At 36.8% G+C, this 27,723-nt stretch overlaps 1 protein-coding gene and 1 pseudogene across 5 annotated transcripts in view; one reads left to right on the top strand and one right to left on the bottom strand.

The window, feature by feature from the left end:
- ZBTB20 (zinc finger and BTB domain containing 20) overlaps positions 1-27,723 on the top strand; it is a 770,381-nt gene that overhangs the window by 362,158 nt on the left and 380,500 nt on the right. The gene's annotated exons all lie outside the window — the stretch shown is intronic.
- On the bottom strand, positions 5,696-6,680 carry LOC101516552 (zinc finger CCHC-type and RNA-binding motif-containing protein 1-like; annotated as a pseudogene).

Below are 27,723 nucleotides of genomic sequence, written 5' to 3'. Positions count from 1 at the left end.
TGCTGCCTTATTTTTACATGGTACTTCAGAGCTTGCAGGCAATGTACCAAAGAAGCAATACACTCTATTTTCTTTAGAGTGAGAATAAGGACAAACAGTGCTGTTGTAGTTGATTCATACAATAAAGCAGTGGCAAGAGTGGTCTTTAAGTCAAGCACCTCTGTTTTCAGGTAATGTGTGGTCCTGGTTTTGCTCTTTGCTCTCGTGAAATTGGACAACTGTGATCTGAGTTACAACCTCCGGTGCCTTCCCTAAACAAGGATCGAAAGCTATTGTAGACTAGCTTACTTTGTAATTTTGCCTGTTTACTTCCTTTGGTTCAGAACTTGTACGAGGAACTTCTGAAACTTCTTTCCAGTTTGTAGTGAAGTTTTAGTCTGGAAGGAAGTAAGGGGGTCAGAGAGTAGAAGGGAGGTTGGTAGGAACAGAAAGAAATTATAACATCTTGAAGCCATCTTTCTTTAAATATTCCAATAAAAACTATAGAAACTTAGTGATGAGGCAGACTTTGTGGTGCAGAGGCTAAACTCACAACTTGGGTCACCCACATCCCAAATTAATGTGCCTTGGTTTAAGTCCCACATCCAGCTCTCATCCAGTTTTCAGCTAATACATATCCTGAAAGTCAGCCAATTGTAGTTCAGTGCATGGATCTGTATCACCTATAGAAGAGACCCAGAGGGCGTTCTGCCACCTGACCTTGGCCTTACCCAGTCCTTGCTGCTATAGGTATTTGGGGAGCAAACCAGGCAATGGAAGGTGATTCATTATCTTTCTCTCTCTCTCTCTCTCTTCTCTCTCTCTCTCTCTTATCTCCCTATATATCTCTCTCTCTTCCCCACATTTGCTCATGCACATATGTGCACTGTCTTTCACACACATGCACACAAACACACACCAATTTGCCTTTCAAATAAGTAAATGAATCTTAATTGTAAAATTCTGGGATTTTAGAACGTTGACATAAAATTTTGATGTCTTCCCTATTGTTAATTATTGTATAAAATATGGTAGATATATTTGTCTTTCACTTTTTACAGAGTCAAAGCGTTTTGCTGTGTGTTTATTAAAAATCATTTAAAAACTTTACCCCAATCTTTTTTTAAATTAATAAATACTACCATTGCCCATTTTCACCTTTCATGTTAGAGATCTTCAACATTTATTCTCTTTAAAATATTGTGTTATGGACGTAAAGATGAAAATCAACAATTTGAAAAAAATGAAACAAATTGAAAAAAAAAGTTTGTATTAGCTTGTAAAAAGTTAACTATTGACTTCCTTTGATATTTTTTAACCTAACTGTATTGTTCCAATAAATACATGTATTTAATAGGTAGTAAGATCTACTCAAAGATGGTTATCATCCAAATGTTGCAGGATAATTGCATGAATACAACATTCCTTCTTCATATGTTCTGAGTTATTAAGCCGTGGAAATATCTTTCCAAGAGAGAAGCATCATTGGCTTGCTGAGTATTAACTTCTGCATGAGTTGCCATTTGTGTGTGTGAAAATTTACCATCTCTTTTCCTCTTATTTCCACAATGCCCAACCTAACAAATTTTGAACACTAGAAATTTAATATTTTGATGAGCCCAATTGTACCACATTTTAAAGTGGTATTCTCAGCTATGTTTTTCTGCTGACATGACTCCACAGAGTAAAAGAAACCAAATCTAACAAAACCCTCCTCGTAACTGAGGAAAAGGAAGACTGCAACAGCTGCTTTGAAAAATGATTTGAACAGTGACTAACAACCAACTTTTCAAACACTGTTGTGGCCATTTGAAGCAGTAGAGTGGTCAGTGCATGAGAAAAATCAGTAAGTGGAAAAATCTTTGTGTCATAGATAAAACCTAAAATTACCATTAAAACCAGAGCCCTCACCATGGGTTTATTACAGCATTCCACTAAAAGGTGTTGAAAAAATCAGCCAACTTCTACTAGAACTAAGTGTCCAGACAAGCAAGTCTGTAAATAATTAAAAGGATAAACTAGAATAGAGGGAAAAAGGAATGGAGGTTAAAAATTTTTAAGATTTAAGATGTTTAGTTTCCCAAAAACAGAAAGCTCAGGGAGTGAAAGAACTTATCTTCAAAAACAGAAACTTTACATCCTTCACTAGTAACATTGCATTGATGGTCTGATAACAAGTCCTCAGAGCAGGTTGGTGGGAAGAACACAGCCTTCACAAAGGCTTCACTGGGCATTCAGTTGCCCAAGGCAATCTGATCAGCACGTCCTTGTTTCTAGAATTGAGCAAACCAAATCAGGATGAACGCCACTAGGTTTAATAGTTAACTTTTAGAACAAGGGGCAGGGAGATACTTTTATGCCATAGTCCTAGCACTAGTTTGTTCAGTCTCATTACTAAAGTCTGTTTTAAGAGCATTTACAGCTTTCCAGAGAGTCTGATTTTGGCTGAATCTTGAAGATAGAAATATAACTTAATTACCTCCTTGTCCTGGAATCAGCATTTATACAGGTGAATCTTTGTGATAAATCGTGCTCTAGAATTCACTGTATTATTTGTAATGGTATTATTACTGGTATTATCAGTGTTTTCTTATGTTGGTAATTATCTCTCAAATTTCCTATTCTGGAAATATGCGTAAATTTTGTGACTAACATTATATTAATATGGTGGATGGTTGTCTCTGAGTTTCTCCAATGAATTTTGTGTCGTCCAAGTTGGAAGTTTGAAAAATTTTGAAATGTTATTGGAAATAAGTTCAATTCTGCTTTTTAAAGACCAGGGACAGAAAGGATTCTAGAAACCATTCTTTATTTGACAAAGTGACAAAACAAAGGAAGGGAGAGAACTGTATCCTTTGGCTGATTCAATCATCAGCAAGCCATTTGTTTGGTTAATGGTCTTTTCATCCTATCCCTGCCCTTTCTCAGAATTCTGATCAGGTATTTTGCCTATGGCTAAGATAATCTCCCTAACTCCTGGCATCGTATCTATCTCTTCTAAAGGAGAAGAACCATGGAATATTATATAGCATACATAATGAATAGCAGTTAAATATGAACACGTATTAAAGGGAAATAAGAAGATTGAAGGCAAATTAATGGTAACCACTAAGTTCATGAAACTGTTGAAAGAGAAGGGTATGAAATTTATGTTGCAGCTAATCTAATTAGCAACAATAACAATGCACAGTAAGACTCTTATCTTTAACTCTCTGCTCCCTAGTTCCATCTGAAAACAAACACCATTATTCAATAAATCAGCAAACAGAAAGACCAAGTGTCTATTTTTTGGCATAAACTATATGCTTTTTGTGTGTTCATGCATATCTGCACACTGTTCTAATACTGTTATTATTTTCTCTTCTTCTCTCCGTTTATTGGAGTTCTTTTTGTGTATGCAAAGAGGCTACAAAAAGAGCGTCTTTGTAATAAATTCACTCGTTCACTAAGACAGATGGATGCTTTTATATATAATGCCTTTTAAAACAAGAGACAGCTAGAATAGATTTTGAACAATATTTTACCAACATTATTGAAAAATTAGCTCCTGTATATTCCATATACACACACAACAGCTGCATAAAATGCAAATTCTATTCTGGTCTAATCTCTTCTGCATTTATATGGTGAATATTACTATCGTACCTAGGCACTTTATGTTATTTCCTCTTATTATTATTTACCACCTGATCATCCCAAAGTGCTTTTTACAATCAGAGAATTTCATTAACAACCCATTGCCTCACTCTTTGTTTTTTGGCACCATTGCATGTAGAAGTATTGAACATCTTTGTAGCTCTATCAAATAAATTACAGTAAAAAGAAAAATGTGCTTCTGACAGTGGGATTGGAAGAAACATCCCAACGCATCTCCTAAAATCCATCCTTTTTTTTTTTAACAGTTCCAGATGTTATTTAAGTGAGAACTAGAATAAGCACTTTCATTTATCATGATTTCTGTTATTGTAGTAATCAGCATGTGAGGAGAGGAAGAGGAGTCATGTACACACTTGACAGAGAAATCTGAACACTTGTATCTTCTCAGAAAGCTTGTGATTCCTATAGATTCTGATTTTAAGTAAGCATACATGTATATTTTTTTCACTTGTACTTATGTGACAAATAGGGGTAAAAAAGACAGACCAAAAAAGATAGATCTTCCATAATTTGGTTTACTTTCCAGATGCCATAACAGCCAGGGCTAAACCAAGCTAAATCCAGTAGCTTCCCATATGCATGAGTTTCCCACAACTTATCTGAGAGCAAGAAGTAATTGAGCCATCACCTGCTACATGCAAGGGTGCGTAGTAACAGGAAACTGAGCCAGAAGTGGAACCAGGACTTAAACCAGGCACTAAATTGTAGGATGTGGGTGTTCCAAGTGGCATCTTAACCACGCACACCCCAAACACTCACCCCCACCTGTTGAGTCCTGAGCTATCAGTAGTCAGAAGCTGTAGAAGCCAATCTGTTGGGGGAAGAAAACCCTGCCATTACATTTTTAAGTTAAGAGACAGATTTTTAAAAAATGTTTATTAAGACTTTCTTTGTGATTATAAATGAAAGTGCGTGGTTGATGCCCTAACAGTTTGATTGAATTAAAATGAAGTTCACACCGGGGTTTCCTTCTCAGCTCTACTCCTTGCTTTCTCTTTGACTTCAGGGTAATTGCATAACCTCTGGTTGACTTGTGCCTCGTCTACACATTCAAAATGAAACTCAGAAATGAGATTATTATCTAACTAATGCAGGCTGCAGCATTATTTCTCTAAATATTGCTGTGAGAGAGTTGGAGCTTTCTGAGTTAAGTATGTAGTAATAAGAACTAACAGTTTTATGCACAACTCCTTTTATGATACATGACAACCCTAAGAGTGTGCTTCAAAATTCACTTGGGGTGACCATACGTATTGGGGGGACTTGATAAAATACAAGATATACATCTTTCCACACCTCTCCCTCCTGCTACACACACATACAGATAAACCAAGTTTCTCTTTTTTTTTTCTTTTTAAAAAGTTTATTAGCATTTTATCAAGTTTTTGAAGATTAAATTTCAAAAGCCATGTAAAATAATCAGACATGAATGAAATTTTATAATGAGCATCTGAAATGATTAAGAGCTTCTCTTGTGGGTCGATGACAGTGATAGTATTGCTTACAGCGAGTATTCTCACTAGTGAATTCTGAGGAGCAATACATGCTGCCCACCTCCTATCTGAGACACTGGGGCCTGGAGGTACTGGACGAGTGTGGTATAACCCTAACAAGCTCTCGTGGGGGTGGGAGCTGGGCTAAGCACGCACTGTTGGTGCTTTATGTAACCCTGATCCCGACCCGTGCAAGGCAAAGACTAGCCATCGGCTACTGTGTCAGGCCCTTGATGGCCTTTTCAAAAAACTGGGTGTGATTTTTTTTCCATTTCCTGAGGGTAACGTCACTGCCACCTGAGAGCTCCACATGTGTGCAGTGTCCTAGTTGAGACGTTGTGTTGGCATTGAACATCTGCCAGGTTTTGTAACATTTAGGATTTCAGATTAGGGATGCTGGAACTGTACTGAGCTAAGGCAAGATAGAAACATGACACTTTATATGTTATTTTAAGATTTCCAATGAACTGCCTGTTAGTAAAATATCATTTGGTGTTAAGTATCCTTGTCAGGTTCTAACAGTAACCTCAGTCCTCAGCTGAAGGCTGTGCTCCCAGATTTCGTTTATTCTAGGATGTTTGCGCGAGTGTCTTGTCAGTCACTCAGCTCTTCCTCGTCGCTGAAGTAGGCGCTCTTCTTTATCCGTGGGTGTTTCGGGTCTTCCGCCGTCGAGGGACCCCCTGAACCCGGCTTCCATCTTTTCTGTTCTTCTTCGATTTTGGCTTGCTGGAAGGCAATCGCCTGGCTGAGGCTGTCCAGGGCAGGGTCCTCCCCTTCGTCTACACTGTCTTCCACTTCCTCACTAAACAACCGGAGAATTGTCAGAATGCAATCAAGCCACCGTAACAGGCAAAAGCGACACATATGTATTCACCAAGAGGAGAGGCACGTACATTTCTTGTTCCGGTTCAGGAACTTTCTTCTTTTTCTTTTTTTCTTTCTTCTTTGGAGGTTCCCGTTCTCCAAGCATATTTTTTGGACATGCATAACTTAAGTGTCCACTTTCAGAGAGCAGAGACAGAGAGATCCTCTGATGATTCATTCCCCAAGTGACCACAACGGCAGGAGCTGAGCTGATCTGAAGCCAGGAGCCTCTTCCAGGTCTCCCACGCGGGTGCAGGGTCCCCAGACTTTGGGCCGTCCTGAACTGCTTTCCAGGGTCACAAGCAGGGAGCCCACATTCATAGCACTTGGACTTATCAAAGTAGTTCCGCCTTCGGATGAACTCAGCTGCCCTTCCGTTGTCGATGGCAATACTTGCTTTAGTCACTCTACCAAATAACTGTTGTTTATCGCCCTTGTGCAGTTCTGTGCAGAGTCTTTATTCAAAAACAAAATGAAGGCAACCCCTTTACTCTTCCTCGTATCTTTATCTTTCATTATAGTGACCTTCACAACTTTTCCATACTTGGAAAATATCCGGTACAAGTCATTGTTTGTCAGAGAAAAAGGAAGGTTGGAGACATACCTTTTGCTTGGGGCCAACCCACCGCTCATCTCTTCCCACGGGGCAGCCGGCGGGCGAGGCTCGGCCCAGCGGGCTCAGGCGCGGCTCCTGCGGCTCCTCCCGCTCCCCGACTGCCGCCTGAGGGCCCCGGCCCCAAGCCGCCGGCCCACACACCCCTCGGTGGCGGCGCCAAATTAAGTTTCTCATTCTGAGTTCAGGTCTGGGACTAATAATCTCGTGTCTAGCATTATCCCAGATGCTGCTGCTGGAGACTACTATTCATGAACAGAGACCACTGTCTGAATCATTGTTCTTTTTTTTTTTTTAATTATTTTGCATTATGTGACAGTTTCATAGGCTCTGGGAATCCCCCCACCCCTCCCCACGCCCTTCCCCCCTGGTGAATTCCTCCACCTTGTTGAATCATTGTTCTTTAGAGATGTAGGTTCAGTGCAGAAAAGGACGTCGAGGTTCAGAGAGACCTGAAGTGGTGGAAGTCAAGTGGCAGAGCAGATACTCAACCCTCAGCCTCGTGGCTTCTCATTTTACTGTCTTCCAACTATACTCATTTTGTCCTTCCCTTCAACTGGAGACATTACCGCTTTACTTTTTATATTTCGAATGACTGTTGGTTGCCTTGAGATCCTGAGAGAAACAGCATTGCAAGGAGAGGTAATTGGATCTTTCCCCCTTAGATCTAATGGCTACACTTGTTGGATTTGTAAAGAGAGTAGGAGGCCGTTCCAAATTTCAGTGATTAACTATAGTATGACCAGCTTTTCAGGCAAGCGTTATATGTGCCTTTTGGAGATAGGACTACTAAATGTGAGTCTTTGTGTTCATTCATCATCTCCTGTAGATGAATATAAACAAGTTTCTCTTTGATGGACCTAGGATCATGCTCTGTTGTGATAATGTTCAGTAAAGAATTTCTACTGGTGTATTACATTTCCAAATAATCATAATGAAAAAGCATGTCAGGTGAACATGTTGGCACAAGGGAAAGCTACTGCACAGGGACTAAAAACACTCGGGTTCCAGTGCCACATCACGTCTTAGCACAGGTCTCCTGATCTGCTTGGAGCCAGGCAGCATCAAGCAGTGGCTCCCAGTTCTTCTGTGTGTCCCAGACACTCGAGGGTTCGTGTGCAGGAAATTCTGATTTAATTGTTCTAGGTTGGGGTCTAAACATTGGGGTTTAAAAATGTAGGTGCTTCTGTTGTGTAATCAGTTTTAAGAACCACTGGTCTAGTTTTTAGTTTTTGTTTTGTTTTGTTTTTTTCCTCACCTCTGGTCTATTTTTTAACATCATGGGCTTTGAAATCAGACCAGAGCTCCTCACTTGGCTCTTCCACTAAGTTACTATGTAAGTTAGACAATCTATTGAATCTCTGTCACCTATAGTTTTTTGTGTGTAAAATACAAATATAATCATTTTGTAAGATTGTATAAACTATTACATTTAAGTCTTTGACATAGTACCTGACATGTGGCTTGATCTATCGTGTCATTGACTTAGTATTGTCATTCACCTCACTTTCTTTATTTGCAAAGTGAAGGGCACAATTGAAGTTATTAAACAGGAGAAGTATCTTGACACTGTCTTTAAATGTTTGTCTGTAACATGGGATACTCTGCTTAGTTTTGATCTGCCATTCTATCTTTCTCCCTATGAAAGGGTAATTTAAAAAGTTAATAGCGAAATATACTTTAAAAAACTATTTGGGAGCAAAAAAACTGAAATCCATGCATAGATTTTCTCACAACACATTTTCTGTCAATTTTTTAAGACTTCATGTGCCTGGTTTATGAATTTTTGCAGCAAAACTAATTTTTTAAATTTTGCTTTGCTCCTTTTTGAAGTACTGTTGTATGTGCTTTATCAGATAAAAACTTAACAGAAAATCTTATTAGATAAAAACTGAACTGTAATTATCATATTTCACAAACTGATGACTTTGTCTTCTGTTTTCTTACAAATGTTGTAAACTTGAACAGTGTAACAAATCTTGTAAAATTTCCATTTGAAGAAATGGAAGTAGGGTGAATGGGCAACTCATAGACCTAAGGAAAAATTGGAGCTTTGTCAACATGTCTAAAAGCTAATATTTCTGCAGTGTATTTCTACTTTTCTGCCATAATCCATTGTACAAGTTCAGTCATTGAAAATTTGTACCTAAGAAAGTTTGTCCACACTGTGCTTCTTAAGATTATTATGTCCCTTGTATTTAGTCTCCCTCATTTCCGCCTATAAATCTCCAAGAGGCCTTAGTATACAGAACAGTAGCTAGCAAATTTTTAAGGCAATCATATTTATAAATTAACTTGCTTACCTTTACCTATGTTTAATAGTATAAAGATGTAAGTCATTTTATGTCATTGATTTTAAAACTACGTTCAATTTTGTAAACTAAAACCATTGTATCTCTTAAAGTAGATTTTATGTGTTTGGATGGATAGGCAGGAATTATTTGAATATTCACTAAAAGTACTGATGATTCCATTTTCCTTGACTCATCTCATAGCACACATTACTTAGGTCACAAGTCTGTTTGGGAATTTTTCTAGCACTAGGTCACTTACTGAGCTCTGGGGCACATAAAAGATTATTTGCCTGGCGTTTAAGTTTGTGAATCTTAAACTGTGCCTGGCATGGAGATAGGAAGGACATTTATTTTCCATTAAGCTTTTTCACTGTGTTTTGAAAGGAAAAGTTGAAATAGAGTCCCTACTGAGATTTTAACATGTTCCATGGTGGTAACCATAGGAAAAAGGGAAACAAGACATTTTGGGACAGAAGGAAGCCAAGGAGTCCATCTCAGCCTCTCCTCGCCTCTCAGATAGCAGTTGGTCTTGGATACTTTTTTTATAAAGGTGTGTATCTAATTCTTGATATTGCTATAGTTTCTTACTGTTGACAAAGAACATTTTTGCAGCTCATGATAAAAGAGATTACTTTCTAAACAGGATTCAGTTCCCTCTAATGAACATCAATGGAGACATTCACATGTAATTAAAACTAAAGTATAGGAATTTTCTCTGCAGAAATCCATTTGATATTTTAAAGGGATTCTCTAAGAATGTCACGAAAACACTAGTTGTGGCATAAGTACTTGTCTTGCACAAAATTATATAAACACAGAATAATATATTTTTAATTATTAAATTTAGGTTGCTTGAATTCATGCAAATATACATTTTTTAAATATATTTGATTCTTCCTCCTCCCAACCTCTGTCCCAACCATTGGGGACCAAAAGCACTGAAGTGTAAGTCAATTTCCATTTGTAAAAGAACCTATGATGCCACTATTCCTAAATATTGTTTCTTGATGTACAAATATGCATCTGTGCTTATGTGTGTTCATTTAGAGCTCTATTAAAATGTGCCAGCTCATTAATTTTGTACCTATTTAATAATTTCTATATTTTTCATTGTTTAGAAGGTATTTGGAATGAAATCTTTGAAATATCATTCCCGTCAATTAATAGTGACTGCTAGTAACTTTTTGATATACAATTGACATGACAGTAGTTATATTCCTTTCCCTTTGTCTACACCAGCTCCAAACCTGATAATGAATTATGAAAATTCAGAAACAATAAGTTAAAAAATAACTCTTACTACATGAGGAACAGTACCTCACAGGCATTACCATCACTATCCTAGCCATTTTAAACCAAACTACCTCAGACTGCCGAATCTTACACCGGTGCATAGTTTGTAAAATTAGCTCTTTCCATAGTCCAATTTTGAATGCTGAACACCACGTACAAATAAGCATAGAGAACATTTCTCACACGGAATCATGCAATGAGCATATTCCATACAAGCAGGGGAAGGTTTGCTCAGGGTCCAGATAGAGCAGGGCATGTGACAATGCCTGTGCTCTAGGTCAGACTCTGCCACAAAATCTAAGCTTTTAACCTCTTATACATCGTTTCCCAACACCTGATTCAATGTCAACTGAAAATCTCCAACATTTTATTTATTTTTATTTCTATTTCATTATTTTTGTTGTTGGAAAGGCTGATTACAGAGAGAAGGAGATAGAAAGAGCTTCTGTTGAGTGGTTTACTGCCTAAATGGTTGCAATGGCTAGAGCTGAGCTGATCCAAAGCCAAGAACCAGAAACTTCTTCCAGGTCGCCCACAAGGGTACAGGGTCCCAAGGACGTGGACCATCCTCCAATGCTTTTCTAGTCCATAAGCAGGGAGCTGGATGGGAGGTGGAGTAGCCAGGACATGAACTGGTGCCCCTTGTTTGCAAGGGGAGTATTGGCCACCTGAACCATCGCACTGGGCCCCAAAACCTCCAACATTTTAATAATGACCAAAACAATTAAGGTCATAAAAGAATTTTGCGCTATTCAGTATATAGATAGATAGATAGATAGATAGATAGATAGATAGATAGATATAGATATATACTTTTCCACTACTTATGGAAAAAAATATATTTTTTTTTTCATAAGTAGTGGGAGAGTAATAAATAAGAATTGGTGGGCTCGGCAGCGTGGCCTAGTGGCTAAGGTCCTCGCCTTGATCCCATATGGCCGCTGGTTCTAATCCCGGCAGCTCCACTTCCTCTCTATCTCTCCTCCTCTCAGTATATCTGACTTTGTAATAAAAATAAAATAAATCTTTAAAAAAAAAAAAGAATTGGTACCAAATTGTTGGAAAATATTTCTTTGTCCCAAGTTTTGGGACAAAGCCTCATGACTGTCAAAGCCTCAAATATTTGCACGTTTTGACAACATTGGCAAAGCCAGAGAGAAGGAGCTGACTTAAGCAAGGCCTCACGATATTGGATTATGGTTTAGAAATAGAGAAGTGGATTGTGGAATGTTTGATGAAACATAGGCCTTGTTTGCTGATGTTCTTGAGATTATACTGTAAATTTTGTGCCACGGCCACTAAATGCTGTAATATTCAGAATCTATATTTCTGGTTTGGAGCAGAACTGTAAAAACTCTACCAATAGACTATTTTATTTATTTTTCCCAATGGAAATACTGTATCTTTGCAATTTTCTGTTTTCATCCCTGCTAAATTTGCATGTTTTGGCTTTTAGGATAGAATACAAATAGATCTGTTTTGTCAAATTTTTCCTTAATTGTCACTATAGGATCTCTCAGAATAGGGACTTTTACATTTCAGTGCACTTTGTTCTCTTCTATGTGTGTGCCCAGATGTCTTCAAAAAGCTAAAATGAATTAAATACAATAAATGAGCAGTTTCATGTAATGCATTTACCACATGTTGTCATATGAGGAGTCAGACATGTGATCTAATCTCTTCAAAATCCTGGAGACTATAAAGGTAAGCAGAAAACAACTCCATTACTAAGAAATTTTTGTCATATGAGAGAAGATCTCTTTATCATATTCCACATATTCAATTCCCTTGTCATTTTACATTATAAATAAATAACAACCCAATTTGGCACATGCCCACCGATTAAAAATAAAAGTTGTCAGAGTGAGAGGAGAAAGACAAAAATATGAATTATTAATTGTAATATTAAGCAGCACAAAAAAGCCCAACATGAAATGAAATCAACAAAAAAGAGATTTTTATCAAAAAAATGGGACTATGATGCAGTCTTTTTCATACAATTGCATTATTATCATTTTAACCCATAATATCTTTATTATATTTATGGACCTTATATCAGATTTAATGAACATACGTTTTAACTGTGACAAAGAAGTGATTTATAAAATGGTAACATAAAAGAAAAGCTACATGATAAAGCAATATTTTAAATTATTATATTGACTGGCTATGTTCATTATAACAGCATACTTTTGAATATTGTTTTCTAATTACCCACTGCTTTAAAGGGTAAGAACATTGAGCTAGCAGAAAAGGTGAATCTTTTCAAGATAATTTTAGAAGTTTACACTGTATTGAAATAATGAATATGGATGATTCTATGGGTTTGAAACAAATATGAGTTGAATACTACTTTATGATAAAACACAGGAATTCATTGGAGTTGAGTGATTTCTTCTCAAGAAGGAACATATCTGTTTTAGTGAGGATATTTCATAAAAATATGTCTTCTGAGAACAGACTTACTTTACCTGTGTGACTGACTCGTTTTTGTTTGTTTTTTGCTTGTTTAAAATATAGACACGAGCTTTTTAGTTTTGGAAATGTAATATTTTGTTTCTGATAAATTCATGAATTTTTTATTTTTAAATGAGCATTTTTTAAAAGATTTATTTATTTTTATTGGAAAAGGCAGATATACAGAGAGGAGGAGAAAAGAGAGGAAGATCTTCTGTCTGATGATTCACTCCCCAAGTGGCTGCAACAGCCAGTGCTGGGCCACTGCAAAACCAGGAGCCTGGAGCTTCTTCTGGGTCTCCCATGTGGATGCAGGATCCCAAGACTTTGGGCCATCCCCTAGTGCTTTCCCAGGCCACAAGCAGGGAGCTGGATGGGAACTGGGGCTGCCAGAACACGAACCAGTGCCCATATGGGATCCCAGGGCATACAAGGCAAGGACTTTAGCCACTAAGCTACTGTGCGAGGCCCTCATGAAATATTTTAAGATACCATTTGGAAACAGCTAATTAAACACACACACATACACACACTTAATATTTGGAATAATTTTGTAAGAGTTACCCACAAAGATTCTGAGAAATAATCTTTATTTACTATTCCCATGAAGAGCATTGCTGGTTCTGTTTAACAGTATTTTCATGTTAACACAATAGGAAGTGTCTTGAACTTATGTTAAGTTTGCATGTGTCCATATCACTTGGTCTTGTTCGTCCTATAGCGATAGTTTACTATCCAGGAGTGATGTTACATTACCATCTCAATTTCCTTGACAGTGTCTTTTGTTTTTTATTTTCACTGAATTCAGTGCTGGATTTTGAGAGGCAGCCCCATAGTCAGGCAAAACCAAAAAGTTATATATACACATTCCTCTTGAGAATAAACCATTTTGGTTTTGCTGCATATACAAATATAGCATTTTTTGAAACAACGAAGTCCTAGAATCATATTTAAGAAATTTTTTGTTACAGAATAACTTAGCTCTCTGCCAATCTTTATCTTTAAAAATGCAATCCTCATTGTCATTGCCATCACCACCAAGCATTTGTTAAGCACCCTCTCAATGATGAAAAAATACAAAGAGGCCCTCAATACAGGCACCTCAGTATGGATTTCATAGTAAGTAAATAAAATACAATAGAAATGTCCATTTTACTCCTTATCCTGTTTTCACTATTCATTCCAATTTGTCAGAGTAGCAGTCGTTTCAGTATAAATTACTTATGCAAATCTTAATCTACAGTGGCTTTCCTGGCTCCAGTAGTCTTCAGAAACTGTTCATTAAGCTTGAGTTTCCCTTGTAAATCATAAGTTTCATGAGCCTCCTATTTTTTTTTTCATTTTGTTTCTTTGGGGTTCACTGATTCCCACCATGTATAGCCATTCCACAGCTGCTGTCATCAGCTGCTCTCCTTTGGTGTGATTCATTTATAACAGGATCCGCTCTTCCTAATTTTGATAATCATGGGTCTCAAAAGATCCACGTAATGCTTAGTTCTTTTATTTTTAAAATTGTTGAGTAATATTCAAAAAACAGTACAAGCAGTGACAGAAAACCAAATACAAATCTACCCAAATGAGTCTTTGCAATCAAATCTGATTAATGAGGCACACATAAAGAGAGAACATTTGTGGAACCAAAGAAAAAGAAACCTAAGTTGAACATCTTTCCAATAATGAAGAATATATAGTCAATAAATTGCAAGTATAATTATGTCACAGAAAATATAAACAAAATGAAAATTTTCCAGATACTTAATTTTTTAATAACTGTAGCTAACACTTTGGGAGCTTTTTGGATTCTATGCAAATGCTAAGCACTATCCATTCATTATTTCATTTATTCACTTATTTCTTGCTACAAATCCATGAAAATAGGTATATCCAGCATTGTGACACAGCGAATTAAGCCACTGCAAAGAGCCAGTTTGAATGCTGTCTGTTCCGCACCTGGTATAGCTCCCTGCTAAACTGCCTGGAAAAGCAGTGATTAATGACTCAAGGACTTGAACCCCTGTCCTTTGCCTCCCCTGGGTTACTTGACTTCAGACTGGCCCAGGCCTGGCTGTTGCAACCATTGGGGAGTGAAATAACAGATGAAAGAACTCTGCTTCCCTGTCTATTTCTCTCTACCTCTCTTTATAACTCTGCCTTTCAAATAAATAAATAATCTTGAACACTTTTTTAAATAAAAAAGAAGCAAAAACTGAGTCAGTTTAAGTAATTTCTGCCAAAATTTGTATTTATAGAGAGAGAGCTGGAAATCTAGAGCTGTAATGGAAACTCTGGTATATATTCTTAGCCTTTATTCTGTGGTACTTTTCAAGAGACAACCTTTAGAAAATACACAATTCTGGTTTTACTACTCTACATAGACGTCTCTTTTGGGATTTGACTTGTCCTTTAATGTTACAAATGTATTAAAAGTTACACAGTAGAATGTGGATCAGATTTGGAAAATGAGTGTTTTCCAAATTTGCTAATATCAGTCTCCATAAAACAAAAAGGTCATTTTTTTTGCTTCCTCAACCAATAATGGCTGATTAATCATACAAAAACATCTTATTTTGATGTAAGCTGTTTTGAGTAAATGGAAACATACCTAAGTATGTGTCCATAAATTACATAATTAAGGTAAGCAATATACACTTTTTAGGTGACTAAGAAGGTTTCCATTGACTTACTTCTTGGATACCCTTATTTGTCTAGTATATTAAATATATTAAATTTTGTTACTGTGGACTTCAAGGGCAGCTGATAGGTTTCTTGTACTTGATGAATTTAAAATAAAATGGATTCTTTTTGATGTGTGGTACTTTTGTCATAAGTAATTTTTTCCTCAGTTTTAAAATATCTTCCCTTGATAGTTGCCGGTATGCGGACATTTAATTTGATCCCATAACATACGTACTGTATACAGTTACATAAGCTAGCAAATTGGTAAATCAGAAAAGAATATCCTGGAGCTAGAAGCATGATGGAGGGAGGAAACAGAGATAACTAGATCCAGAATTTCACATATATATTTTAAAAAGCAGAATACTCTTACTTCACTTTACAAATTAAAATTGTATTGATATTGCAAAATCAGTCACAAAAATACAATGATAATTATACAGAAAAGTAAAAATTCAAGACTGGGTCATCAAATTGATTTCAGTATTCAGTATATTTGTATGATAAATACAATACTATAAACTCATGAAAGTCATAAAACATGAATAGGCAGTTGCATATAGTAGCAGTCATACTGTTACAATTCTCTTAAAATGACTGATCTTCCAGTATCTTCCTTTGAAGTATCCATGAAAAAATGAGTTAGCTCATCTTTGCATATTTAGATTGTAATAATGCATTCAGTCCCAATGTTTTCAATTTTATACATTTTTATTTTTATCAGAATCGTAAATTGATTTATATGTACATTTTAAAACCCATTTAAATTAAATATCTTCCAGCTTCATCGTCTTTTTCTCATCACTTCTTTGCAAACTAAGGACCAAGAAACATAATTTGAAAATGGCTCATTTGGTTCAAATAAATGCTTTGGAACTAACCTTATTTTCTCTCTGCTTCTATTATTTAGGAACAACTTAACCCTTTGGGCATGTCATATTTTGTAGATTTTGATGTATCTGAATAATTTCCCCAATTAGTGGTTAAGCTCTTGAAAGGGAAGAACCTTGTTGTTTTTCTCTTTGTTCTCATCCTGGACCCAGTGACACAGGTTGTACACAGAGAGCTTATCCAATACCATGTAATTACTATGTGCGTACTAGTGAATTTGAAATAGGAACCTAAATCTGAATCTTAGCATTCCCTCTCTACTCCTCCATACTTCTGTCTCTACATGGTGATATTGATAGCAATTAGTAACCCAATGTATATGAAAGCATCATTTTGTATACTAACTGTGTGAGGTATATAAAACAACCCAGGGAAATCTCTTGGCCTCCAATTTTCAAATCTCTGAAGATGAAGAAAACAGAAAGGATTTAGAGGTAGAGAAGAAATGGAAAAGAGTAGTTAAATGCTATTGCAGAAGAACAGAGGACCATCTACATGAGAGAAACAAGAGTTATATATCCAGGCCACTAATGAAAACGCGTTTCCAAAGACAGCATGTGTTACAGACTGTGACACTGAACAAATCACATGAGAACCGGAACAGGAAAGCCTCGTGTGCAACCAGTAACAATCCAAAGCTTTTCAGCCTTCCTTCAGATTTGGAGTATCTAAGTAGGCTGGACCGTTAATGAAATAACTGTTATGAAAGCCAAGCTTTATTAAGCTTCCTGCGTGATAAACCAGTAAGGAAACGAGAGCAAATATAGCATGCAATGAATCCACAAAATCCAAACTAAGTCTGTTTTTATAAATGGGCAACATTTCCTACTAACTTATTTGGAAAAATCATTTTTATAATATACATGTTTACATAAAACCAATAAAATGTCTTGTGTGTGTTGGAACATTTTGATTTTATGTCTGGTAGACCATTTACTTTACCTCCTCTTCAGTGTCTGTTGGAACATTTATTTTATATTCTCTATTTCATTCCTGCTGGAGCATTTATGTATGATTTGTTTGTTACTTTTATCTGTTGATCTTGCCCTCCCCATATGCTCATGTCTGACTGGCCTAGTTTCCCACATTCAGTATGTGATCTCTAGCCCTTCTTAAATATTAATTAGTGTAATTGAATTCCCTCTAGTATTTCTAACCCCAGGCACCTGAATTTCTGTGTTTTTATTAGAACTGATTTGTGCATTTAAAGTCCAAACTGCTTCCCCATCCCCCACCACCCAAACAACTTTTCTTGATTAGGTAAAGGTTATGGTACACAATTGCCTCAGAGAAAGTCTTCATGGGAAAATAAAAACGTTATATATCACAATCTTTCTCAGCTAAAGGCTGAAAGATACAAAGCTGTGTGGAGTCTTTGGCAAAAGAGAACATACAGAGTGAGGAGAGAAAGGATGTAACCCTTCCCTGAATCACTGTGCAGTCCTGCAGAGCTATGGTTATGGGTGGGGGAGCAAAGTATCACCAGATCATCCCTGTTCTCCTCTACCAACACAGCTGGGGACTTGTGGATAACACCTTGTTTAAGGCCTCTCTACTCTTTCCCTCTAAGCGCTGTAACATTGTAACATTTCTAATGGTAAGTCATTATTACATGTACTTGGCTCTTTCCATCAAAGAAATGGGAAAAAGGTAAAAGAGTGGGAATATGAAAACAGGGAGAAAGAACAATAGAGGTGATTTGTCAATACGATCAAAAGTAGCTGCCATTTATATTTCAGAAGAGAAAATATTAGACAACTAAAGTTGTGAAAAAAACATGATCTGGTTTTCAAAAAGTATGAACAGTTAGTTTATGAAAACAAACAACTTGATGCCAGTCCTGAGCAAGAGTCTAGAATGTATTATTAAAGCCATAAAGCAAACAGCAATGGGTTATGCTCTGACAGAGCAGTGCTTTCTAGAAACCAAAATGGCTTCAGTGAAAGCATGTCTTCAGTATATGAGCAGAATTCTCGGGGATTAGATCAGTAACTAATCTGTGTTTTTATATAAATAGATTGGTAATGGAATAACCACAGTATCAGATGCCAACAAATGGCTTGATGTCAGGGGAGGTGATTCTTGCAGCATATTTCAGGATTGACTTGAACTTTTTCTTAGTCAACAATATTTTTAATGTCTTGGGTGAGAGCATGGTTATCAGATTTGCAGATTATATTACTCCAGGTACATAGAAAAGTTGTTAAATGAGAGACTGAACTGCTATACTACATCTAACTAGAGAAAGTATTTTAAATGAATAAATACAAGAATTTATATTTCTAAAAGACTGCTCATGAGTGAAAAAGGAAGTGGATGGCTTAATAGCCTAATATAAGAAAGCTGAAGAGAGTCCAGCGCAATGACTCAAAAGCTAAATCTGCAGCTTGCAAGCTCTGGGATCTCATATGAGTGTTAGTTTCCCAAATAAGCGCCATTTGTGTCCCAACTGCTTCTCTTCCCATCAAATTCCCTGCTTATGGTCTAGGAAAGCAGTGGAGAATGGCCCAAGGCCTTGGGCCCCTGCACCTGCATGGTAGATCCAGAAGAGGCTCCTGGCTGCTGGTTTCAACTCAGCTCAGGCATTTGGGAAGTGAACCAGTGGATAGATCTTTCTGGTTCTACTTCTGCATAAATCTGATCTGCATTTCCAATAAAAATTAAATAAATCCTTTAAAACTAAAGAAATCTAAAGAGAAGTAAAATCCATAGTAAAGTGGATCAGCTGTTAGAGAAATGAAACATGTAACATAAGAACAGTTTAAGGAAACAGATTCTTGAAATTAATAAGAAAGGAATGTGATAGCTAGGTATGTGAAGAACAGGCATATGAAAAAGATAAATTTGTTACTTTCTGTTTCTACAACCAGGAGACCATCCAGGAATGAAGATTATAACAATAGCAAAGCTTTTGTATCATCCTTGTGTGATCAAAGATGGAAAACTGACTGGCAAGGAAGAAAAAATGTTTGACTCTTTTTCTCCGGGAGCATGTCTTGACCTCCCACATTCTGTTTGTGTACCTGTGAAGGGACTTTAACAATGTGTACCTTGTAAGGCTGTTGTGAGAATTTTAGGATTTCTGTTAGCCTACTAAGCCTGCCGTAATGAAATATCATAAACGGCCAGGTTAAGCCAACTGTGCATTTCTCACAGTGAGTCTAGAAATCTGAGATGAAGGTGATGAGAAGTTGGTTTTCCATAAGGCTCTTCCCTTGCTCACAGATGGCCTTCTGCTACTCCAGCTTGTCATTCATGACCTTTTGTTTTTGTGCGCCTGAGCTTCCCTGCCTCTCCTTGTAGGGACACAAGCCCCACTGGATTAGGCACTGTGTCATATATACTCATATTAGGGTCTATCGCTTCAGCAACTGAATTTTTGGGTATACCACCAATCCGTAACAGTGCTTAGTATCTATAAATCCTAGTTGCCTAGATTAAGATGCATTTATTAAATGTAACTACTTACAGGAATATTTTACAGAATGTCCAGGCCTCTGATATTTTGTCATCTTAAATATAAAATTCCCGTGTAATAACATTAATTGAGAAATTCTGCAATACTCTGAGAAATTCTCAGTACTTGTGCAGGATATGAGCAATCTTATTTCAATAAATGTTATGCTTTCATATTCAAATATTCAATCATTGTCACAAAATATCTATGTATGTGCTAGACCTCCCTTGACTTCTGCAGTCCAAATTCCCAAGGTGGCTTCTAGGTGAAACCGCTGTCTTGTGGGAATACATTGCATCGCTGCTCTTTAAATGGCCTAATCCAGAAGTTGTATATATAAAAGTGGAGGGAGAATGTGGCCGTCATAAAAACAAACAATATAGTACCTCCAATGATATAAGTAAATACATACAAAATGGAAAAATAAAAGTAAAAAATGGCATGTTAGTTTGTTCAAGGGATTTTAATGTCTGAATTCATACTTCTAGACGTTTGTGTTCACAAAAATGAAGAGAGCTTTTTTCATATGCCTTCAGCTCTTTTCCCTACTTTAATATAGATACGGTTTCTACTTATTTGGAAACTAACAATTCAAAGTTGAGGTTATGCCTAAAATATGCCTTTGCGGTTAATTATTATTTTCGTATGTCTTTCTTGCAAAGAGAATTCAGGTGAAAAATGGCTGCTTTTTGGGTGGAGGGTGGAGGGATTTTTCAAGAATTGGTTTCCTGAACCTATGAAATAATGCATTCTCTCCCTTATTCTCCAGACTGAGCAATGTCAAAAATATGAACATCTTCTCGAAGAGTGTATACCTTTTTTGTCAGACTAGCTAAAAACAAACAAACAAAACCCCTCAAAACTATTAGTGGTTGTAGTTCTTGATAATTGAGCAAGCCTGCTCCTGAGAGAGGCAGTTACTGTAACTAGGCATTTACAGTTGAGCTCATTTTAAGGGAGAAAGCAGTGGTGACTTAAGCTTGATTACCCGTATTCAGTTGCAAGCTCTCCCATTTTTGACTTTGAGTAAGTATCATATTCTCCAGACCTATTTTATGTTATCTAAAGCTATATTCATGTTACATTTCAAGTTTGCACAGTTTGACTTATAGTAGATATCTGGTAAAGATCAGTTTACTCCTTTCTTGTCTGTTAGTTATCTTACCTTCAGATGGGTACAATATGAATACTTTCTCTACTTAGCTATCCCACAGGATTTTTGAAGCAATCAAATAATGCGACGTGTTAGAGCACTTCATGAACTGTAAGGCACAAGTGCTATTTCTTATATGAGGGGCTGGGGATGCTAACTAGAAATGGACAGCAATTCTATTGTTGATACTGTTTTCTGAGAGCCGTAGAGGTTTCATGTTGCTGTCTAACTTGCTTGATGTTTCTGTAAAGATAGTTAACAGGTATTAACATTTATTTTCAATTTGTCTGTGAGATTTTTTTCCACTTTTTTCCCTGTGCTATTAGGCAGCTTTCTATTGTTAACAATACTTGGACAAATTCTTATCCTTTGTAACTAAGGGGATCTGGACCCATGGTGCTTACTTCCATTATTTCTGCTGTACTTGTGCAAATTGTTGTTATTATTATTAATTATAATTATATATCTTATTTAAGGAGAAATGAATGGCTCAGAAATAAACAAGCTGTTGTTATTGAGAGATTTTTCAAGTTTCAGACATTTTAAACATGCTGTTAGCCTTTCTCCACAAAGATTTCTACATGGACCTTCAAACATATTTTTGTTTTTCGGTTTACCATTGAAAACAAAGCACTGACTTGCAGGATACTGGCCATTGGAGTCACACATGAGAAAATAGTCCCACAGATTTTATTTCCTGTTCCTGCCTTTTCAGATATTTCTTTCAGTGTAGTTATTATGTGGTGGAGGTTTGTCTCAGAGAATATTCTTGAAGCAACAGGGCGAGATGCTGTAATAGTGGCTTTAAATTATGGAGGTTGAGTTCATCCTGTTCGTTCCTAAGCACTTATTTTTTAAAAAACAAAGGTAAACTAAGGTGAATTAAGAATAGCTCATGGATTGGAAGCAGGTTAGGTGACACCCAAATATAAAATGTCTAGCATAGATTGACAAAGGATCTTTACAATAAAAGTCCATGCTCCTTCAGGCTCCTGGCACTGTTACCTATTACCTTCACCTATTGGATATCTTCAACAGTGACTAATTTGTCTCTTTAAACATTTTGATTTATTAATTTTCATTTTATTTGAAAAGCAGAGAGAGATACCTGTCCACGGGTTAACTCATCATTTGCCAACAGCAGTTTCACCCTGAAGCATAGATCCAAGAACTCCAGCTCTTTTCCTTCATGTGTGGCAGAGACCCTGATATGTGAAACATCAACTGCTGTTTGCTTCCCAAGGGTGCACATTAGTCGCGCTGGAATTTGAAATGTAGCTGGCACCCAGATCAGGCACTGTGATGTGGTATGTGAGCCTCCTAAGTAGTATCTTATCTGCTGAACCAAATGAGTCTGGTTGACCTGGGCACCTTCTAATAGTGGGTTTCTTCATCCTCATGGTAAAGGACCTAAGCCAAGCAGAGATTAGAAGATCAAATTAGAATTGGGATCCCACATTCATCTCTGTGCAGGTTCTTGTATAACGCCAATTGAAAGTAGAGCTAAAATTTTATAGGAAATCAAGGCTAACCAATTATTGCAAAAGCATTCAGCTCTCTCTCTCACCATCTTTTAAATGCAATCTGGCTCCAGTTTTAACTTTCCATCTTACAGAGCAGTGGTTCTCAAAGTGACCAGGAGCAATAGCATCACCCAGGAATATGTGAGAAGTGCAGATTCTCTGGCTTCTCCTCCCTGCCCTACTGAACAATATGTCTAGGTAGTTCTGATATATGCCAAAAATTAAGAACTACTGTTTCAAAGATTTTTAAAAATAAACCCTCTGTTGGTTTAGTCCAAATTTATCATTTATCTGTATGATTTTCCCCAAACTGTTTACTTAATGATCCTAACTACTCAAAAAGCAAGCAAACAAAAACAAACAATAATAATAATAAATCTCTGGCCTGCAGCTCTTACCTATAGGTACTCACCCTGTGTAAAATTATCTTTGTTCTGTTGTCTAGCCATATCGGTCATTTGCATTATCCAGTTCAAATACATCCTCCTTGCAAAACCCCTGTGAGTCAGGTCAACATTCTTTTACTTTTGGTCTTCTGTAGAACTAACTGTCTATACTTTATTTTAAGTATTACCTGTAGCATAATAAGTTATCAGTTGTTATAGTAAACTATCAGTTATTTTAATAATTTTTTATTATAATGAACTATCAGCTGTTATTATAAACAACAGGTTTCATGCATTCATCCCCCATTGTGGTCACCACCACCTTTTTTGATAAGTATGTGCCTGAGTTTCTGAGATATTAAATAGGTAACCTTAGGGTTAGCATCCTAGCTGGCTTAGTCTGAATTAACATTCTCCTTCGGCTCCATGTTTGACCATTAAACTACATTGTTTTGTAATGTTGCTAAACCTTTCTTATATTGAGGTGGTTTTTTTTCTCCCTGATTCAGATATCTTTTTGGTAGCAATTAGAGACTATGCATGTTTTATAGATTAGATACATTAATTTCAGAACTTAAAAATATTCAAATCATAATTGTACATTGATTTTATTATCCAGTTTGATTAGCACATTTTGAAAATATTCTACAATGTATTTAGAGGAGAAAATAGCTACTTTTGTTTGTGTGAATTATTTACCAATTTTTCAGAAAGCTAGTTTAGTATTTTTTGAGAATAAAAATGAGTTGATAATGAGTCTGACCCATTCCTGTATACTTTAATGTACCCAGTGTATTGAAAAAAAATTGAAAATAATGTTGGTGGGTAAATGATAATTATTTAGGAACTGCATTTAAGAAAAGTAGATTTTTAACTCTAAACATAATATTCTATGAACATATGCACATACATATGTGCATATGACTTGTATTAATTAGACTGAGTTCTACAATAAGGAATCATGCTCTTCTCCAGGTCAGGATATTTTGGAGATAGCTGATTTTCTGACTTCTGGTGAGTTACAGCCAACTTTGTCAAAGTGAAGACTCTTAACCCTGAGTCAGAATCACCTGGGTGGTTACTGAAGTGCATATACTTGATTCCACTCCTAGGTACTGAATCAAGATCTCTGTGACTAGAGCCTAACAATTTTCATTTTCAGACATCACTTCCAGCTAATGTTAATGTTCAATAAAATTTGAAATTCATTTCCATTTGAATTCCTTTTCTTTTTTTCTTGCTGGATCAAAACTTCAAGGTAATTGCTATGTAAGTCCTAAAACTGGTAGAGCCTGTATGACAACTTAAGTAAAGATTGTATTTGTCTTCTGGGACTTTTATTTGGTTATAACACTTTTGTGTACCAGGTACTCTTCTCTAAATGAATGAATACAAAACATGAAGAGCTCTGTGAGATACATATAGTTGATCCCATTCTAAAGACATGACAAGTGAGAAGACAGCACTGTAGTGCAGTGGGTTAAGTCATAGCCAGCATTCCATAGGAGGGCTGATTCAAGTTCCAGATAGTCTACTTCCAAGGTAACCCCCTGCTAACGTACCTGAGAAAGCAAGAAGCAGAAAATGACCCAAGTCCTTGGGCCCCTGCAGGCCAAAGAAGCTCCTAGCTTCTCCCTGACCAGCTCTGGCCAATGCAGCTACTTGAGGAGTAAACCAGCAGATGGAAGACTATTTTCTACCTCTGTGTCTCTGTTTCTCCCTCCCTGTAACTTCATCTTTCAAATAAAAAAATAAATAAACCTTAAAAAATTAAAAGTGTGTGGCAGTTGAAGCTTGGCAGCATATAAACAGCAAAGGCTACCTGATTAGTCTTTGAATTTGGTATTACTTCAGCAGGTGTCCTGAAGCTCTAAAGAAGAGCTGAGTCAGAATTAGAAATCCGATTTTCTCAGACCTGCCTTTATTTTTCTAAGGAGATAGTTACATATGGAAGGGGTTAAAATAAATAACCAATAATGCCATGTTTGTGTCCAAGCTATGAGATACTATGATGATTGTCAGTAGTCATCTTAAATTATATGATTGGTAGTTCAATAAGTAAACCAGTACCTTCAAAGTTATCAGCTAGAACAATGGAAGCTTTGTAACCTAGGTCTGTCAGTTTTGTAGTCTTCCTCTTCTATAATTGCTGTTTTGAGATCCGTTTTTTTTTTCTATGCAAAGCATACTAAAATAGATTTTATCATTCCACTAATAGGTTCACCACTACAATTTTATTTCTTGTATCCTTCTACAATGGCTTATTTCAAGAAATCTTTAGCAAATACAGATAGTATGCTTTGTATCTTGCACAGTAGTTCTAAACTCTGGCTATATCCAAATTACTTACTGATATTAATATACTCATTCTCGGACCTGGCACCGTAGCTCAGTGGCTAAAGACCTTGCCTTGCAAGTGTCAGGATCCCATATGGGTGCTGGTTCTAATCCCAGCAGTCCCACTTACCATCCAGCTCCCTGCTTCTGGCCTGGGAAAGGACTAGAGGGTCCCAAAGTCCTGGGACCCTTCACCCGTGGGAGAGACCTGGAAGAAGCTCCAAAAAAAAAGATTTATTTATTTTTATCGCGAAGTCAGATATACAGAGAGGAGGAGAAAAAGAGAGGAAGCTCTTCCACCTGATGCTTCACTCCCCAGGTGACCAAAACAGCCAGAACTGAGTCAATCCGAAGCCAGGAGCCAGGAACTCCTGGGTCTCCCACATGGGTGCTCTAGGCTACTGTGCCAGGCCCAATAAATCTTTTTAAAAAAAAGAATAGACCCATTCTTGGGTTCAAGTCCTAGAGATTCAGTTAATGAGTGTACCCTAGTGCTAGATGGCTGATTGTTTATAAAGCTTCACAGGTGGCTCTACAGGCATCTAGGATTAATAATCAGTGACTTAACAAGACCTTGAAGGCCTCATATACATTATAAGAAATATAAAAAATAGGTCCCAGCGCGATAGTGTAGCGGTTAAGGGCCTTGCCTTGAACGCGCCAGGATCCCATATGGGCGCCGGTTCTAATCCCTGCAGCTTCACTTCCCATCCAGCTCCCTGCCTGAGGCCTGGGAAAGCAGTCGAGGATGCCCCAAAGCTTTGGGACCCTGCACCTGTGTGGGAGATCCGGAAGAGGTTCCTAGTTCCCGGTTTCGGATCGGCACAGAACCGGCAGTTGTGCTCACTTGGGGAGTGAACCATCGGATGGAAGATCTTCCTCTCTGTCTTTCCTCCTCTCTGTATATCTGGCTTTCCAATAAAAATAAATAAATCTTAAAAAAAAGAAATATAAAAAAATACACAAAATCCCTCCATAAATATTACCATGAGGCCATTGAAATATAAGTAGAACTTATTAACAGCTTTAAAAACCAGTGTTTGGCCCATCCAAATATTTGGATTGAGACTCAGATAATGAAAATTTTTTAAAAAATAAGAATCCATTAGAGCATGAGGTTAAGTGGAATTATGGAAAAGCATTTGTAAAATGCTGTGGGGTTTGGAAGGACCTGTTCTTTTTAATAGACATTTCCGTAATAGAAAACAGGGTAATGGAAATGGAAGTATATTTGAATCTATTTGCATTTCCTCCAGAAAAAAATAAAATAAAAATGAAGGGCATAACCTTGCAAATGTATCTTGATCTGATGTCATTTTTGCAAGTTAGATGTGGGGCTACCAGCCTGCCAGATGCAGGGTTAGCTATCAAGTCATAGCTCACTCTTTAAATCCCAGCACTAATCGGAATGATAAAGAGCTACCTTTCGATTAATCCTGCCCTGGACTTTAGACGAAAGAAACTGCAGTTTAATTACTGAGTGAAATTCACTTTGTCTGATCTGCCTGTCTCTGCAGTAATGCCATAATATAATCAGCAGACCCACATTTGAAACACAGAGCTGTGAAGTCCAAGGACCTTTGTGATTGGAAGAAATAAAATGGTGCTCGAAGAACAACCAGCCACAGTGCAGTAATTACTCAAACTTGTTTTCCTCTGTATGTCATTCTCCCATTGGCTTGCCATGACAGTAATTGAGAAAAAGATGAGAGAGTGCCTGATTGAAAAGGAGCTTGACCTGTTGGAATCTGACAAGGTGTGGGAGAGAAGATCCAAGCTGTGTAAAATATTAAAGCTAATTAAACTTGGTCTTTTCTTTAATATATATTCCACTGGCTGCTACTGATACCATAAATCCAAACTAAAGTGTTCAACTGATATGTCTCCCCACAATGAAAACCTTCCTTTCAGTTGAAGCTCTTTATTTTTAATCCTCTACAAATAATTTATTTTTTATTTTGGAATTAGCAACTATTTTGCAAATTGAGAGAGGTTGTAGAATTTCTTTTGTCAGATATAACAGTTCTGTGGGGATTATTCCTTTCTGGATTTGCATAGGTCCACATGCCTTTCCATAAATCTAGAAAGAGATCTGCCTTCCCTATACAAAAAGTATATAAATTTGTAAAGTGTTCTGAGTACATTTTTACGTGATACAGCTTGAAAGTGGCTGAGCAGGATTTGAACCAAGATTTGCTCTGACTCCAGATCATACTTTTTTGATTCTACTACTCCCACTCCTTTTTTTCTGACTAGTTTATGATTAACATGTATTATTGTTACATAGCCCTTATGTACTAAGAACTGTGTTAAACTCCAGATGTGCATCAATGAAGCAAAGACAGAAGAATCAACTAACATCCGTCTTCTAAGATGTCTGAAGTTTGGTACTTCAGTTTCTTTTGTGACTTTTACTATAAATCAGTACTTTTCAGTCCAAAAAATATTTGGAATATTAATAGCAAATTATGATAGGGATAGGAAGATTATTTTTATTTCTTCTCTTTTATTCATAGAATCATCATCCTACTTTCGAACCAACAATATCAAGAATGGGAATCTTAATAATAAAAGGATCTTATGATTTAGAGTTGTTCATCAAATTCTTTCAAATTTTGTCCAATATGATTCACCAACAACATCCCTTGGC

Source organism: Ochotona princeps, chromosome 3, assembly GCF_030435755.1.
Source record: "Ochotona princeps isolate mOchPri1 chromosome 3, mOchPri1.hap1, whole genome shotgun sequence".
Lineage (NCBI taxonomy): Eukaryota > Metazoa > Chordata > Mammalia > Lagomorpha > Ochotonidae > Ochotona > Ochotona princeps.
This window is presented reverse-complemented; position numbering and strand designations above follow the sequence as displayed.